This window comes from Corvus brachyrhynchos, unplaced genomic scaffold (assembly GCF_000691975.1).
Source record: "Corvus brachyrhynchos isolate BGI_N302 unplaced genomic scaffold, ASM69197v1 scaffold103, whole genome shotgun sequence".
Taxonomy (NCBI): Eukaryota; Metazoa; Chordata; class Aves; order Passeriformes; family Corvidae; genus Corvus; species Corvus brachyrhynchos.
In genome coordinates, this window is record NW_008237436.1 from 911,944 (window position 1) to 926,113 (window position 14,170).

The window sequence follows — 14,170 nt, forward strand, 5'->3', positions numbered from 1 at the left end:
ACCCATTTTCCAAGAAATGAGCAATTCCATATCCCATTATAAAACTGACCAACAGTTGTTCCCTACAGCCTGCCCAGCCCCGTCTCACATCCCTACCCACCTTCATGTGCCTCATCCCACCTGCTCCTCTGTGGGCTGCCCTTCTGGGTGAGGAGAAGGATTCCTGCACTGAGGCTGTTAGGAGATATCTTCAAACATGTGCAGTGTCGTAGTATTTTTCAATGCAGAAAAATCAGATGTTGGCAGCATGTCCTCACCTGACACTGCAAGAATTCAAAAGCTCTTAGAAATTCTGATGAAAGAGGACATCTGGAAGCCACTTATTTCAAAGCCCTGTTTACAGTAGGACTGCTGCTTATGCTAGATCAAGTCAGCTGTGACTATTGATCTGCTTCTCTCTTTTCCTATAGTCTGCATTAAGCTCAAGTTAAAGCTCATTCTCTCCTCTATTCCTTCAGATTTTTTAATACACCCACCACCACTGCCCCTCTGTATTCTCCAGGCTTCTGCTGCTTCTGTGCTCCTTCTGTGCTCCTTCTGCGCTCCTTCTGCAGTTTCCTTTCATGTTGTCCAGCCATCACCAGCTTTTTTTCCCCTATTACAGTCAGGATGGCATTTGAACTGATGCACATCTTTGTTCCTTGAAAAACAAAGCATGGTGTTTCCTGCCCTCCTACAGACCACAGGACATTGTAAGCATCTGCCTTGAGTGTATTCTCTGAAACTTTGGTGAAAGTTTTTTTGGGCAGACATACATGACTTAATGGAAAGGTTTCTCCTCATTCTTTCTTTCTCTAACGAACAGGGTTAAGCAAAGAAAAACAGTCAGTTGTAACTTGCCCAGAACCTTAGAGGTCATGTACAAAAGATTTCTTCCCCATATCTCCTAAACAGTTTATAGAGAATGTAAAGACATGAATAACATAATAACCTCCACTCAGACTGATACTGCTTCAGAGAAATCACTGGGAATACAAGCAGCAGAAGATATGCCTATACAATCTCTGGAACTAAATTTAGACAGAGCTGTATCTCTGCCTAATTGTTCAACGCATTTCCTCCTCTCACAGTGGAACGAGGATTCCTTCTGGAGCAGATGGGTCATGTTAAGTGTCTTCTGTTTAGCTTTTCTCCTAGGAACCCCATCTTTTACAACTGCTCACCTTCTGCCTATTCTTTCTGAATACGCCTCCAGACAGGCCTGTCAGAACTGGCTCCCTTTGGAGCAGAGAATTTTGCAATCCATGACACCCAGCCAGTTGTTCAGTTTATATTGGAAGGATCCCAAGAATGACCAGTCCCTCTGTACTATCTCAAAACAGCCTGGCTTTTTAACATGGCTTCAAAAGGCACATGAAAGATTCTCTATTAGATGAAATAGGATAAAAAACAGAGGAAGACTTCAGGTGCAACATCCTAACTGTACAGCCTAAGGGTTCTTTTGGGATGGTTTTTCTTATAAAGTGTTGCAGTTTCCAGCATGCTTGGCCAAAATGCTTGGTCCCACCATCAGCATGTTGATAGGAGAAGTGAAAATAAAGTTCTGGTTGATGAGTATGAGTTGAATATGAAAATCACTCCAATTAAGCAACTAAATAAATTTTGCAATTTGGGTTGAAATAGGGTTGCTGATAGGGTAGCTTATTAACCCCATTATTAAATAATGGAGTTAGGCTGCTTACACACCTGAGCTGAGCTGACCAGATGGCTGCTTGACCCTGAAAGGAGGAGTCCAGTTCATTCACCTCTCCTTTCTTCCTTTTTGCCCTCACCATGACTGTTTAACCTGCTCCCTTCCTTATACTGGCCCTAGTGCTCCTCTGACTGCATGCTGAGCAAGCTCAGCTCACTCATATAGTAAAAAACTAATTTGAGGGAAAAAACCCACCAAACATCACCCAAAGAGTTTTCTGACCACTTTCAAGTTGAAAGAACTTAGTACAGGTCTGTACTAGTACAGGGTCAGAAGACAGTGACAGCCACTCTAACAGAAAGAGAGTATAGCAAAGCTGGAAGGACACATATAGGGAGAGATGTGAGGGGAAGGGAAAAAGTGGAGCTTCTCCATAGCTCCATTAGGAAGAAGACCTTTCTAACTCTGGAGATCCCTGTGAAGACCCAATAGAGCTATTTGAGGAGATTCTGGGTCCCACCAGGCTGTTGCTAGTCCCAGTATCAAAGCAGCTCACTGCTCCTCCAAGGAAGGCAGAACTGAAGATCCAGACAAGTGGAAGATTGTTTTAACTTTTTATTTTAATAGGCAAATTAAATATAGAAGCATTTTCCACCAACTTTTCTCAAGAACTACTAACCTTTGTGGGATCTTGTTCTGGTGATTATTCTCCCCACTGCCACAACAGACAGCATTAGGCTGCTGTCCCCAAACACAGGACATAAGCTGTGGGCTGGTGCCATGTGCCACTGTGATATCAGCTACCCAAGCTAACTCTGAATTAGGACAGTTACTTGTCTGATATAATCCAGTAGGTAAAAGCTGTACTGCTTCCAGTACTCTGGTGATTTTATTTAACTATACACAGTGTTGCAGATGTCTTATTCTGAATAATGAATACTTCTATCTCATTTTGGTAAATAAGTGCTTTTTCTGATAAATATGAATGACAAGAAACATTTTTTTTTTCTCTTGGGACTGGAAGCATTTTCATTGCATTTTTTCCCACATTCTGACTAGAAATCTAGTATTTTCTGCTGGCAAAGATTTCTGAGAAAAAACTATGTACAAAATTCTCATCTAAGAAATGTACAAGCCATGTGGAAAGAAAGAAAGAAAGAAAGAAAGAAAGAAAGAAAGAAAGAAAGAAAGAAAGAAAGAAAGAAAGAAAAAGAAAAAGAAAGAAAGAAAGAAAAACAAAGAAAGAAAGAAAGAAAAACAAAGAAAAAGAAAGAAAAAAGAAAGAAAGAAAGAGAAAGAAAGAAAAAGAAAGAAAGAAAAACAAAGAAAGAAAGAAAAAGAAAGAAAAAGAAAGAAAGAAAGAGAAAGAAAGAAAAAGAAAGAAAGAAAAACAAAGAAAGAAAGAAAAAGAAAGAAAGAAAAAGAAAGAAAGAAAGAAAGAAAAAGAAAGAAAGAAAGAGAAAGAGAAAAAAAAAAAGAAAAAGAAAAAGAAAAAGAAAAAGAAAAAGAAAAAGAAAAAGAAAAAGAAAAAGAAAAAAAGAAAGATGGATGGATGGGGTGGGAGGGTGGGAGATGATTGCTTAGTCAGACAGAATGTCCAGAAATTCTTCAGTGCCTCCCATGCCTGTTGAAGTAATATAAGGACTTGAAACATCATTAAATTATACTCTGTAAAAGTGTGCAAATTATTTCTTCTTATCCAAAATATGCATCTGCATAAATACTTTTAGGTAAAAGGCAGTGGCAAAAGCAACAACATTTTTCACTTTCTTTTGATTTGAAGTTTTATTTTGTCTGCTGCACAGTGGCCTGAATTTGGATACAAACAACTGTATGCCACTTGCTACACACAGCTGTGCTTATGTTAGCAGACAATCCATTCATTCTCTGTTCTCTTAGTGAGTTTCTTGAACACAACATATATGTCTGACTTTGGCTCCCAGGGTAACAGCCATGAATCTCAGAAACTGAAAGCTGCAAGAGAGATGCAAGTAGAAAGGCCACCTCATGGGACAGAGAGCGCTAATCCTCTTTAATTGAGTTTGAATTTTCTTTCACAGTGTGTACTAGTAAATGGCTTTAGAAGCCAGAATATTCACTGAGGTGACTGTCCATGTAAGAAAATACTGAAAGAAAGTGTATATTCCAAACACATGATACTTGCTGAGGTGTTTTTCTAAGTCAGGGAACAGAAACATGGATCTGGGTGAACCACTGTGGTGAAGCTACAAGCCTCAAGTTTAAGTCCCTTCAGCAAACTCATTTTAAGGGATCCCAAGGCTAACAAATGGGAAGATTTGCACCAGCTTAATTTTAACTTTAAACAGCAAAAATTAAGCCAGTTAGAGAACACTCTTTTTATAGGTATCTCCTGAAGTAGAAAATGCATGTACATGTTTCAATGTTTACTTAAATTATTGGCTGTGTGTATATAAATGAGGTAAAAATGTAGGTTGGATACCCATGAAAGAAAATTTGAATAAACAGACATGGCTGTGACTGATAACATGTTCAGAAATTATTTGTTCAGAATGTCCCAGGAGAGAGCTGTGATTATCAGACAATGGAGAAATGCATCATTTTCTATGAGCAAAACATCAGCATTGAATTATTTTTTGAGTGAAGGAAATCCAGAAGTGTTTCCTTCACAAACAGTGAGAAAAAATGTTCACTGTTTCCCAATTCCCTCCATAGTGAAAGGCCCTGAAAGGCTCTTGAAACTGGGGTTTTGTCCCAGGCACTTACAAGAAGTAGGCAGCTTAAAAAAGGTAGGATGAATCTCCTTCTAGAGGTACCTTTCTGTCTCCATTAACTACAAGAGAAGTTTCCACAGCCAGCCCAGTCTAAGCGTCTTAGTAAAACAATGCCAGTCAAAGTCTGAGATTTTTAAGGATCAATAGAAACTAAATCCTTGTATTTTCATTTCACTAAGAAATATGCTTGACCTGGTCTACAAATATTTCTCATTGCTGTGACTCTCAAAAGAGATTCTAAATGTTTGGTTAGTATTTCCCATGTCCTTGTTTTGGAAAGTTCCTCCTAAAATATATTCAACAATATATTTGGAAATTGTTTGAAATTTGTCTAACACTGGAAAGAAAAACCAAAACCCAAACGAAAAAACCAACCAAGTGAAACAGAAACAAACAAAAACCAACTAAGGAGACAAGGATTTTGTTGATGGGTAGCATTCAGGTTTTCCAGGGCTAGATAAAATAATTCTGTCAAAACTCAAAATTAGACTCATTTTTGTAATTTCCTGAAGGGACAGGCTTTCCCACACATAGTATATTTTTTCTTTGGAAAAGTGAGACACTAAGAAAGAAAGCTTGGAATAAGGAGTTGGCCAAGTACCCAGTGCTTCAGGGCATGTATAAGAAGTGTGCCTCAGTTACACTGCAGAACAGATGCCCCATGTCCTTATAGTTTTCCATTTTCAGGCTTCCTAGGTACATTTTACATTTCCTGAAATGTGCCTGTGGCCAAACAATTCTTCACAAGTCTTTTGAGCCATTTTCCTCCCCAAAATGAGACACTATGAGAAATATGACCCAGTGCAAAGAATAAAACAAAAGGAGTGCATATGGCCACTGAACCACTGCTCACATAAATCATCACTGTAACATTTACCAACAGTTTTTTTTTTCTCTTGGTTGAAATATTTGAGACATTCTTTCCTTTGAAAGTTCAAGATTTTTCACGTGACAGAGAAAGCTATGTTCCCACCACTGGCAACTTTCATCCTCTTCCCCATATTGCAGCTTTATTCCAACTTACTTGATCATTTCTAGGTGTCAGCTTTGGTATTTTACTAATGCTACAGATGATTTTTCAGGGACCTGACTCCTGGAACCACAGGAATTCGTCAGCATTTTAGCTCTTCTGTATGAAAAATGACATTTCTGAATTGCATGCTATTGGACAAAAGTATGATCTGATTGTGTCCTAACAGCTTGAAAGACAGAAGAGGAATTTCATAAAACTCTGGAAAGTGATGTAAGAATGCTGGCTTGATGTGTATTTCTGCAGTTTCTTCTCAAGGGCAAATTTCACTATTAGCTAAAGGTAGCTTAGAATTAATTTTATCAGTGGAAAACAAGAAGTTACCTACACGAGTAATGACCACTTGCTGGAGCTACTGGACAAGAGAAGTCAAATCCTGTGGTGTGTACTTTACTAATAATATTACATTTCCTTTTTGAAAGAGACAGTTCTCAGATTGTTGGCTAATTAATGACATCTGTAAAATGTGTTTTTCTAATTAGTAACTAAATTTAGACTATGGTTCCTCAGAGCATGTCTGCTGCATAATAATATCCCTTTAAATGATGGCTTTTTCCCATGCCTAGCTGTGCTGTGATTATCAAGTAAGAATAAAACTCTTCTGGCAGGTGTTTTTGTTTCATGACAAAGAGTTGATAGCTTTGTGAATTGAAGTACTTTTTTATGGTCCCATAACTCATTCAAACCTACGCTGCAGGATGACTTTGTGGTTGTGCACACATAGAAAAATGCAGATAAATTCTTGCGATGCCCTTGCTTCACCAATTCTGCAATTAAGCCACATGCTGTTGAGAAACAGGAACACACTGAAATTAATAGACCCACCTGCAAGATTCTCCGTGTGGTGCTGCGCAGTCAGCACCTCAGACAGTATCAGGGATCTGAAGGAATGAACACACATTAAACATGACATTTCAAAGTAATAAAATCCATTACAGAAGACAGTGCTGGCTTTGGAGAGAACTTGACAGAAAATGAAGTGATCAAAGGTGCTTTGATATGTCTAATTTTGGCTTACACAGCTGAGTTCTTCTATGGCTGATGGAGGTGATGAGAACAATGTTCTCTTTTGTGTCTTCCTGAGGGAGGGATCAACAAATAGAATAGCTTATGCAGGTGACACAGTGATAGAGTGGTTTTTTCTCTAGTCCTAGCTCAAATTAAATGAAAGAACAAATAGTTGCAGACTGGGAAGTAAATTTAACTGAATGCCCTTTTCTTTGGTTCTGAGCACTGAAATTTTCTAAGATTTATAAGAGAATTAGTATTACCTTGCAAATTTTGACCTGTCAGCAGACTAATTGCCAGTATGTCTTTCAGAAGACTATGCAGTTTTGTTATTTGCTCCCAGGAAAATATGTACCATTCTGTATTCTCACAGCACAGGTGTCCTTAACTGGGAAGGGACTTTTACATCAAAAAGAAGTAATTTATGTATGTGTTATATTTGCAGTGTTTCTGTGAAGCATCGTAACAGAATTATACTGTCTCTGCCAACAATTAAGTCTACTACATGGATGCTTCTTACAAAGTATGCAATAGAATTATGAGTTAAATTGGACTAAGACACAGATGCTTGAAAGCATCAGTTGAAATTTAAAATCTCAATGAAAAGACAAGCCATTTGTACTACAAAGAGGCTTAATGCCTAATGTTCTAACAATGTTTAATAACTTAAATGTCTACAGCAACTTCCATGACTCAGCATTAGGTATTTGCAAATTAAGCAGCAGATACCCACCATAGGAATGATCAGTTTAAGGTAATGGGGTATGGCAACAGCACTGGCCCAGATTCCCTGTGAGTGCTTTCAAATATCTTTGAAATAATTTGAGATATTCCAAATGCTTACTAGATTTTTTAGTGTGTTCTTCACAATGATAGAGGAGATAAAGGATGATGCTATTAATAACTTGCTGTTCAGATGAACAGTGCCATGACTGTACAAACTAGCTGGACCTGTAAATCTATCAACAGCATCCTGAGGGCATCTCAGGGGCAGGGACAGAGGGAGAGATAAAACAAGGCAAGGCTCAGGAAGCCACATGGAGGGACTCTTGGCTGCAGCCCACACAGTTCATATCCCAGGCTCTGTGAGCATCCTTTCTGCCAAAATACTTCCCTGAGGAAATCGGGGTTGTGAGAGGGTCCTGGAAGGGCAGAAAGCCAGAAATAAAGATTTTACAGCCATTTCTTGGCTGTACTCGTGTGTTCTAGCTCCTTCCCTGAGCTAACTTAAGATAGGACTGCTTTTAACAGATGAATAACTTGTTTACTGGGACCTGGGCTAGCAGAGACATAGACCTGTGACTGTTAAGTGGAATTGCTCATCTTGTCAAAGTATATTCACTCAGACAGCTCTTTTACAAAAATATTTTTCCTTTTTTCATAAAGAGCCCAAAAGAAAAGTTATTTGGCTCATGTGGATTTTATCCCTTCCTAGACTCCGTATCTTTTATGTGTGGAAAGATTGAGGATGGAAGAGGATCAGATACTGCCTTTGAGGTACTTCTTAGTCTTCTTCCTTAAGACATGACTGAATCAAGGAGTCAGTTTCTAGCTGAATATCTTTAGGAAGAGGTTTTAGAATCAGAAGCAGTCTTCTGAATGACTGCACTGACATCTAACACATTGCTATTCCCCACCTTACTTCAGAGCTTCAATGTGCTCTTACTGCTTAACTCTTCTACTTTCTTTCTCAAACCTCTCTCATGCCTGCAAGTTTGCTAGCAGAATTTGGGTGAAAGATTGCTTTCATTTAGCCCAAATAGTGCTCTGCCCTTGTTCCACATCTCCAGAAAATCCATACCTTCTGCTTTGTCATTATCTCCTCTCTCAGGATCATCAATGTTGCAGTTTCTCCCTGGGGTTATTGCTAGTTATCAGCCCTTCAGATCCTAGAAACCACTGCTGTTCACAGGCTGCACTTCAGTCCCCTCTACCCATGAGCAATAAGGAGCTTTTGAGGCTGTATCTCCTCAGTCAGGAAAGCAACATGCATGGAAATCACTGAGACAGATTTTTGGGGGTCGCTGGTCAGAGAAAGTCAGGCATTGTGGACTGCTGAGGTGCACTTCAGTTTTTAATGGTGTAACTCATTTGACTTCAGCACTTAGTGTGAAAGGCCATGCATAGAAAACTGCCAGCAATCTACTACCTTGGGAAATATCTATTTTACATTCAGAAGGAAAGATTAGTTGTAAAAATCTGTGAAGATATGGCTGCATACACCCAGGCCTCACATACCTCTTTTCTTGTTAGATACACCCTTTCCTGTCTCCATGTATTTGTAAGGGACTTCATTTAGATTTCTTCTCTGCTACAGCTCAAAAGGCAGGGAAACAAATTAGTCTCCTCTGCCTGCTTAAGACCCATTTGTGACAGGAGAGTGTTGTTATCAATTATTACTCTTCAGTCAGCTGAGGACTCCATGATGTACAGGGTGCCAACTGCAGCATCCCAGGAGAGTACTGCTTTTCAGTGGAAAAGGCCAAAAAAGAGCCTGACAGCCAGGACAGGTGTGGTGGGTTGTCCTTGGCAAGACATCAGGTGCCCATCAAGCCACTCTATCACTTCACCTGCTCAACTGGACAGGGAGAGGAAAACACAAAAAATGAAAAGCTCATGATTTGAGATAGAAAAAGGGACATCACTTACTGTTTACAGTTATGGACAAAACAGACTCAGTTTGGAGAAATTAATTTAATTTATTGCCAATAAAATAAAGCAGGGCACTGCAAAATAAGAACAAACCTAAAAACACCTTTCCCCCATCCCTCCTTTCTTCCTAGGCTCCCAACTCATCTACCTCCTCCTCATGAATGGTGCAGGGGTATGGGGGAATGGGGATTGTGCTCAGTTCACGACACTTTGATGTTCCTTCCTGTTCACACTCTTGCTCAGCTCAGGCATGGAGTCTCATCCACAGAATACAGTCCTTCATGAATTTCTCCAACATGGGTCTTTCCCATGGGCTGCAGTCTTTCATGAACTGCTCCCGTGCAGGTCCCTTTCAAGTGGTGTATCCTTCAGGAACAGGGAAATCTCTGGACTGGTGCCTGGAGCACATCCTCCCTCTCGTTCACTGAGCCTTGTCACTTTGGTGTCTGTGCATAGCTGTTTCTCTCACATTTTCTCACTCCTCTCTTCCATCATTTTTTATCTTTTATTAAATATGTTCTCTCATACAAGGTGCTACCAGCATTGCCAATGAGCTCAGCCTTGGCCAGTGGTGTGTCCAACTTGGAACCAGCAGGAACTGGCTCTGTCCAACATGGCAGAAGCTTCTGGCATCCTCTCACAGAAGCCACCCCTGTGCCCCCCCCCAATAATACTAATGTGAAGGAATTCCTTCGTATTGGTCCTCATACACTACAAGAAGTGTCTGTTCAAAAATGGATGCCAAGGCAGCTGAGAAAGAACTGTGACTACCAGCTTTGTAATCTCTGTCAAGACAGGAAATGGCGTTATCCCCATCTTTTTAGTGAAAAAAAATAGCTGGTACCCAAAGTAGGGACAGAGACCATAAGCAGGGGACAACAGAGCCTACCATTTTAAGTGCAGACTTCAGGGATGAATGTTAATTCATTAAATCAGCTATTGAAAAAGTGGAGTTGTGTGGAATTGTTTTGCACCAGGAGTTGCTGATCCATTAGGACCACAGTAAGAAGGACACATAGACTCTGCAAAGTAACAATTAAATATTGTTTACTGGAGCTAGAAGTATAAAGATGTAACCGCCAGTACCGAGTGGGAGCTGCCCCTGGGCTCTTTTGTTATTATCACCCGGATGAGTCTGTCCTGCACAGTTCACTGCTATGTGGATCACTGACTCCTCGATGTACAATGGTCTTCCGGTCAGCACCTCTACATTCCCCCCTTGACCCACATGCACTTGAATCTCTTTGCAGGTATTAGGAGTTACCAATTACATTAGTAATCTTTTTGCCTACTATAGGGATTCTTATATACAAAGCAATTCTGTGAAGAAGAGTAATACAGCATAATGACAAGAAAAACAAATAGTAGTTAAAAGAAGAAGTGTGCAGCAGCAACAATACCAGGACTAGGACCACCGAAGGTGTCCTGCCACTGCACTCCCCCCCTCATCCCATCTTCTCTAAGGCAATGGTAGTGCAAATTTCACCACATGGTCCAGTTGCTTGTGTGATGAAGTCAACAAGGAGTTTTGGTGCAGCTGGAGAGTAGGGGCATCTAGCACTTTGTTGTAGTGATGATGACATGTACTCTCTTGTTTCCAGGGAAGAGAATAATTTATTACACTCATGCAAGGCCTTTTATACTGTACAGCTATGCAAGGCTTTTATACTGTGCTAAAAATATACTATCTAAAAATATTCTTGTTAGCATTCTTGCTAACTAAACAAACACACATTGGCCATATGCCATATCTCCTGTGTTGCTGTCCACATGCTCCTTTGACCAATTAGCACTTTGATCAGGCATTGTCCACACAAAGCTTACATGACTTGTTCTTGTCTTCATGTCGGCTGTACATTTCCCAAAGTGCTTTTCGTGAATCGTCAGTGAACAGAAGTGAACAAAGGCCTTTTACTTATTCAATAAGACTTTTCTTGTCTCCCACACTTTGTGTCTGTTGATACACACCAACTGAAAGCTACAATGCAGGCTTCACATAGAAGTTCTGCATGAGATTAAAATAAGCTGTTATTTTAGGTTACAACTCATGAGTTTGTGTCTCTTCTAGTATGAAATTATTAATACAGCCATTAGTTCTGCACACTGACCACTATCCTCCTCCTACATTGGATTGTAGATGACAGCCTTCTACACCTCTCCCTTTTGACATACTTGACTGATCCATCTGTGAACCAGGCATGCTGTCTCTGCTTAGAGGCAAGATCTTCATCTGTTGGGGCTTCCTGGGCCCAGGCAGATGCTTAACAGTTCCAGGTGAGACTGAGCACAATATAAACCCCACAAAACAAAAATTCTGGGGGCTTTCCCTCCACCGCTCAATGGATAGTCTGCAACCACCCAGAAGACCAGAAGAAGAGGACCAGTGGGATGTCACTGGAATCTACGGAGTGGTTAATTGGTGGTATCTTTTTCTACTTAATCTGTTTCTCTGTTACTCTCTTTCTTTGTCTCCCTCCTCCCTCCTCCTCTTCTCCACCCCCATCACTCTCTCTCTATCCCTCATTTATTGTCAAATAGAATCTGTACTATTGACATCAGCATGTGGCCTTGTTTGCACCTTAATTCAGGCAGAGGCATCTGTAAGGCCCCAAACAACGCACTTGATAAGGTTTTTAAAAAGGCTTACAGTTGTTTGTGTACTCTGAGTTGGGTGCATGGGAGAAATACTGACAGGATATTCTCAGGAGATCAAAACAGCTAAAAAGAACTTTGTTGGCAACTTTAGAAAATCAGAGAACTTTGACGAAAGGTTTAGAGCAGCATTTAATCAACAGAAAACACTTCTCAAAGCATTAACTTGGCCAAATTGATGCATAAAAATTTTTGCTTTTATACATTTTTCATATATTTGTAGCTTTGTAGACTGTTAATACATGGTTATATAGCTCCTAGTATTTTTTTCTACCCTTTCTCTTAGATTTGAAAAAGTTAAGTCTCTAACACACTCTTGAAATTCTGTTTAGTCTTATTTTGAAGAAGAGAACAGCTAAGAAGGACATTTTGTTTTGCAACCAGAATCTGAAAAGACATAATGAAAAATAAGGTAAAGAAGCTCCTGGAACAATTCCAAGAGGCAGACCCAAGGGGGCAACTGAATCTCCTACTGGATGTACCTGCTGGATATACTAATTAATTAACCTTACAAAAATTCTATGAATTTGATTCTGCTCATGTGCATATACCCATGTTTTGTGTGTCTGAAAGCTTTCATTAAAGACTTGCTTTTACATTATCATTCTTAACATTGTTTGGAAAGGTTTTGTATTTTATTCCAAGCAACAAAATTAACTTTGCAAACTCTAAGCCCATTTGATTTTAAGTAACTCAAAAATTCCAAGAAGAAATTAGAAGAAGAAGAAAGACAGACAGAAAAGATACAGAAAAACACACAAATCCTGGATTCCAGGGGTGTTCAGATAGAAATTCCAAGAGAAGGTAGGGTAAAGATGTGTGATTGCCTCATGTTTGGTCTTATATACCCCTTAGTCTTTCTGGGCCTTTCCCTCAGGTGGGGCTTCCAGTCATTTGGCCACTCAGTGGCTGGGCTGGGAGCCACTGCTGGGCTGGGATACAGGCTCTAGGGGGGGTGGGGGTGTACAGGGCAGGGCACTGCCTCACCAGGGCAAGGCCTGACCTGCCCCTTACCCCCACATGAAATGTTTTGAGCCAACAATCTCCTCCAGTCTCTCATAACCGCCCCATGGCTCAAGACATTGACTGGGACCACAATAATGGCACCTTCTTTCCCGTGGCAGTGGTGGGATCGGACAGAGCAGAAAGGAAAGACAAGGAAAGTTTACATGAAATCATATAACAATTGCTAGTTCAATTATTGAAGCATGAATCTACTTTATATAAAAATTTGCCTCTATGCAAGTCATTGCCCCCCACCCATGAGTCTGTAAAATTGCAGCGATGCAAAAAAAAGGGGCGATGCAAACCAGAGCCTGAGGGGAGAGTTCGTGAACTAGTCTTCCAGCTGCAGTGACCAAGGAGTCCAGCAGATTGGTCCATCATTTCCTTTGTATTTCTTGAGACAGCTCTGTTCTTTGGTGAGGTTCAGCATTATTGAGCTATAGACAATTTTATAAAACTATTTTTGATATTTGCTGGACTTGTGAGCTGAGTTCCAAAACAGCATATGTCAAGTTCAATTTAAGGTTCTCTGTGGTGGTGCAGATGGCTCCAGCCTCTCTTTCTCCTGAGGAGAACTCAGACAACCCGCTGTGGTGGTCAGCAATCCAAGTTCAGCATGTGACTTTCAGCCATGGTGAGAACCCATGATTCCCTTGTTCTGGCTTTTGCATGTTTTCCCCTGACTGGTGAATATTTTGTCTCTCTGTTTTATGTATGCAGTTATGTATATTCATTTTCCTTCTTTAATATGTATTAGTTCTAGAAAGTTCCTTGTTCCTCGACGCCCCATTGGATCCTTCCCTGAGTCCCTCCTATGTGGTGTTCCCATTGGTTCCCTTCCTGTCAATCCCACCTGCTTGTCTCTATCTCATTGGCTGAGATCCCTTTCCCCACCTGTTCTGTACCCAGTTTAAGATCTCTGGACGCTCCCAGCAATTGGCCTCTTTGTCCCTGTGATTTCACTGGAATAAACGTGCATGGAACACATACAGAGAGTCCCCTCTCTTTACTTCTTTGCCTTCACCTGCGTTCTTGCTTAACAGTGACAGAAGGATACAGCCCCTTTTGGGTGAGGAGCTGTACCCCTTTTTCATTGTGTGTTGGGCACCGAGTGCTGCCTTCCAGAGGGGTTTCAGCGTTGACCTCTGGGCTTCTTTGTGTCGGCACACGAGGGGTAAAACCCCCTTCTGCCAGCTCCCAGTGGCTGAAAACCCCTCCAGTTCTCTATGGACAAACTCTAAGGATCAATAGTTAGGCCACCTTGACTTTTTGAGTCTGTCGTTTTACAGGTCCAGGTATCCCCACAACCCAAACAAATAGACATGCCCCAGATTACCACACTTATCCCTCCCACCAACCAGGTTTCAGGGGGATCCCCAGAACCTGTACCCAAGGAAAGAGGGAAAAGTCAGTGACCACCATGGGTGTTGTGGGTTG